At 46.6% G+C, this 4,677-nt stretch overlaps 1 non-coding gene across 1 annotated transcript; it reads right to left on the bottom strand.

Moving 5' to 3' along the window:
• Positions 1–80: 80 nt before the first annotated feature.
• Positions 81–236, bottom strand: LOC122094474. Its single transcript, XR_006144790.1, has one exon. It is a non-coding gene; the product is annotated as a 5.8S ribosomal RNA (ribosomal RNA).
• Positions 237–4,677: the final 4,441 nt, after the last annotated feature.

The following is a 4,677-nucleotide window of genomic DNA, read 5'->3' as shown; positions in this document are numbered from 1 at the left end:
AGAGACACGGGGGACCAATCTTCGCTCCGCACCACCACCACAAGGGGTAAAGGAGGTGGGCCAACATGACGCATGACGCATGACGCCCAGGCAGGCGTGCCCTCAGCCCGATCGCCTAGGATGCAACTTACGTTTAGAGACTCGATGATTCATAGGATTTTGCAATTCACACTAAGTATCGCATTTCGCTACGTTCTTCATCGATGCAAGAGTCAAGATATCCATTGCCGAGAATCGTTAAGATAAAGATTCAGATCTAAGGTGGCCACACCACACCAAAGGTGCAATGATGTCATGTCCTTTCCGTTGTGAGTTCCTTGGCACCGACTGCGTTGGTGGTTGTGTTTAGGTCGAATGCTACGAAGGATCACAGGTCAACCTTTTACATGGGTTGGGAAGGAAGGAGCTCACGCTCCCACGCCCTACCTTGATCGCTTAACGTAACATGTTCACGGGTCCCATCCTTTCACAAGTTCACCTACAGAAACCTTGTTACAACTTCTCCTTCCTCTAAATGATAAGGTTCAGTGGACTTCTCGAGATTTCAACGGTGGTGAACCACCCACGTCGCCGTGATCCGAACACTTCATCAGACCATTCAATCGGTAGGAGCGACGGCCGGTGTGTACAAAGGGCAGGGACGTAGTTAACGCAAGCTGATGACTCGCGCTTACCAGGAATTCCTCGTTGAAGACCAACAATTGCACTGATCTATCCCCATCACGAAGAAATTTTCAAAGATTACCCCGGCTCGTTGGCCAAGGCTAAAGACTCGTTGAATACATCAGTGTAGCGCGCATGCGGACCAGAACATCTAAGGGCATCACAGACCTATTATTACCTCAAACTTCCATGGCCTAAACGGACATAGTCCCTCTAAGAAGCTGGCCGTGGAGGGTCAACTCCACATAGCTAGTTAGTAGGCTGAGGTCTCATTTGTTAATGGAATTAACCAGACAAATCGCTCCACCAACTAAGAACGGCCATGCACCACCACCCATAGAATTAAGAAAGAGCTCTCAGTCTGTCAATCCTTACTATGTCTGGACCTGGTAAGTTTCCCCGTGTTGAGTCAAATTAAGCCGCAGGCTCCACTTTTGGTGGTGCCCTTCCGTCAATTCCGTTAAGTTTCAGCCTTGCGACCATACTCCCCCCGGAACCCAAAAACTTTGATTTCTCATAAGTTGCCGGCGGAGTCCTAAAAGCAACATCTGTCGATCCTTGGTCGGCATCGTTTATGGTTGAGACTAGGATGGTATCTGATCATCTTCGAGCCCCCAACTTTCCTTCTTAATTAATGAAAACATCCTTGGAAAATGCTTTCGCAGTGGTTCATCATTCATAAATCCAAGAATTTCAGCTCTGAGTATGAAATATGAATGCCCCCAACTGTCCCTGTTAATCATTACTCCGATCGCGAAGGCCAACGGAATAAGACCGAAATCCTATGATGTTATACCATGCTAATGTATCCAGAGCATAGGCATGCTTTGAGCACTCTAATTTCTTCAAAGTAATGGCACCGGAGGCACGACCCGGCCAATTAAGGCCAGGAGCGCATCGTCGACAGAAGGGACGAGACGATCGGTACACACCGTGAGGCAGACCGATCGACCCATCCCAAAGTCCAACTATGAGCTTTTTAACTACAACAACTTAAATATACGCTATTGGAGCTAGAATTACAGTGGCTACCGGCACCAGACTTGCCCTCCAATGGATCCTCATTAAGGGATTTAGATTTTACTCATTCCAATTACCAGACTCGAAGAGCCCGGTATTGTTATTTATTGTCACTACCTCCCCGTGTTAGGATTGGGTAATTTATGCACCTACTACCTTCCTTGGATGTGATAGCCGTTTCTCAGGCTCCCTCTCCAGAATCGAACCCTAATTCTCCGTCACCCGTCACCACCATAGTAGGCCACTATCCTACCATCGAAAGTTGATAGGGCAGAAATTTGAATGATGCGTCCTCGGCACAAAGGCCATGCGATCTGTCAAGTTATCATAAATCATCAGAGCAATGGGCAGAGCCCGCGTCGACCTTTTATTTAATAAATGCATCCCTTCCAAAAGTCGGGGTTCGGTGCACATATTAGCTCTAGAATTACTACGGTTATCCGAGTAGTAGATACCATCAGACAAACTATAACTGATTTAATGAGCTATTCGCAATTTCACAGTCTGAATTAGTTCATACTTACATATGCATGGCTTAATCTTTGAGACAAGCATATGACTATTTGCAGGATCAACCAGGTAACTTTCCTTCTTGACGCCAAAGCACAGCATGTACCACATCCCCAATTCTGCATTGGGTGATGCTGCTCCATACATTAATGGCAGTCTATCGTTCTTGTGCAACGAGGTGCAACCAAAGGATTAAAGAGGACACACACACACATCCACCTTGCCCCAAAAAATGTCCCGCATCCTAGAGCACAAACAGTGCACGTGCACCACTGACACAAAGAAAGTGGACATATGCATCGTATGCCAAGCCACCTCACACCAACCACATGGGCAGGCAAGAGGGATGAAATGAGAGTGAAGGGGCAGCATCTTTCCATCCAACTAGGTAAGCAGCACAGGAACAATTTTCATGGTCTTGACAAAAACACTTTTGGCCCATCGCGACCGATAGAGGTATCTGTGCATAGTGGTTCAATACACAAGCAAAGAGCCCACAACCAAAAGAAAAACAATAGCCACTCACGTGCATTGCATCCACAACCGACACAATCCAACACCAAACCTACTACAACATAATAAGGATTTGGTAGAAGAAAAATCAATAGCCCCACTAAGTACGAAAATCTCAACAATCAACAGGGGTCGAGGGACTCGAGATCTGTCTCCACCTACAAGCTTGCAACCTACGTTCTCCAGAGACCCGCATTAATGTCGTATTATAACACTTGCGGTAGGAGCCATGCAAACACCTCCGCACCTAGGCACGACTTAGAAATGCGATTCGCCAAATAGCAAAGGCCACAAGACAGAGTATGAGAAAGCTCTCGTAAGCAACAAACCCATGACAATGCAAATTTTTTAAATGAACAAGGGGAGGGGGGAAGGGACATGTGATTTGTCTCCACTTGCAAGCTTGCAACCTATGTTCATCAGAGACCCACGTTAATGCCGTATTATAACACTTCCGATGGGTGGCATGCAAACACCTCCGCACCTAGGCACGACTTAGAAACACTTTTCTCCAAATACCATAAGGCCATAAAACCGAGCATGAGAAAACTCTTGCAAGCAACAAACCCAGAAGAATGCAATTTTCTTTTTAAAAATAGAAGTGTGGGGGGGGGGAAGGGGGAGGGACTCGTGATCTATCTGCACCTACAAGCTTGCAAACCTATGTTCTCCAGGGACCCACGTTAATGTCGCATTATAACACTTACGGCAGGAGGCATGCAAACACCTCCGCACCTAGGCGCGACTTAGAAACACATTTCTCCAAAAACCATAAAGGCCACAAAACCAAGCATGAGAAAACTCATGCAAGCAACAAACCCACATGAATGTAATTTTCTTTTTAAAAACAAAAGTGGGGGGGGGGAGGGGGAGGGACTCGTGATCTGTCTCCACCTGCAAGCTTGCAAATCTATATTCTCCAGAGACCCACGTTAATGTCGCATTATAGCACTTGCGGAATGAGGCATGCAAACACCTTCGCACCTAGGCACAACTTAGAAATGCATTCCTCCAAATACCAAAGGCCACAAAACCGAGCATGACAAAACTCTTGCAAGCAACATACCCACGAGAATGGAAATTTTTTTAAAAAGCAAGGAGGGCGGAGGGACTCATGATCTACCACCACCTGCAAGCTTGAAACCTATGTTCTCCAAAGACCCACATTAATGTCGTATTATAACACTGGCCACAAAAAAGGCATGCAAGCACCTCCACACCTAGGCACGACTTAGTAATGCACTTCTCCAAATAGCATAGGCCACAAAACCGACTATGAAAAAACCCTTGCAAGCAACAATCCCACAATAGTGCAATTTAAAAAAATAAAAAACAATGGGATGGGGGGGGACCAACCAAATATTTATTGTGCACATTGACTTGACCAATGATTCCGTCAAATGTAGATAACAGCCCACCCCTTGCACCATGACCTACATATGTGGACAAGCAAAAGAGCAAAGAGGGGTGGAATTGCGTGACTACGACCACGCTAGCAAAAAGTGGCACTAGCACAATTGCACATGGCAGTAAGCAAAGCATGTCAAACTGCCATGGTGCCTTGATGGGATTAATCAATGGGGCCAACGCGTCATTTCCACGTTTTTCACAAGCCATGACTCCCTTGGGCATGTTGTACAAAAATTAGGAAAAGTGGCAATAGGCTGCGTTGAGGGTGTAGGTGCAGTGTGCATGCAGCCATGCAAACCCACTAGCACGCATTGGCCGGCCAAGGGGCAAAACAAGGGGCTAATCATCCAGACCATCATGCCATGTTGCTGTCCTTCACATTCCATGAAACTCTTGGGCATGCTGTGTAGCTACCGGTATATGTGGTAGCAGCTATGCAGGGAGCTATGTACACCCAGCAGCACTCCATAGCAGGCCACAGCGCACATCAAAGGCAATCATCGGAACCAACATGCCTTGATGGTGATTTTCACATGCCAAGCCTATCTTGGGCATGCCATG

Source organism: Macadamia integrifolia, chromosome 11 (genome assembly GCF_013358625.1).
Source record: "Macadamia integrifolia cultivar HAES 741 chromosome 11, SCU_Mint_v3, whole genome shotgun sequence".
Lineage (NCBI taxonomy): Eukaryota > Viridiplantae > Streptophyta > Magnoliopsida > Proteales > Proteaceae > Macadamia > Macadamia integrifolia.
The sequence above is the reverse complement of the archived record's forward strand: the minus strand, read 5'-3'. Positions and strand labels throughout refer to the sequence as shown.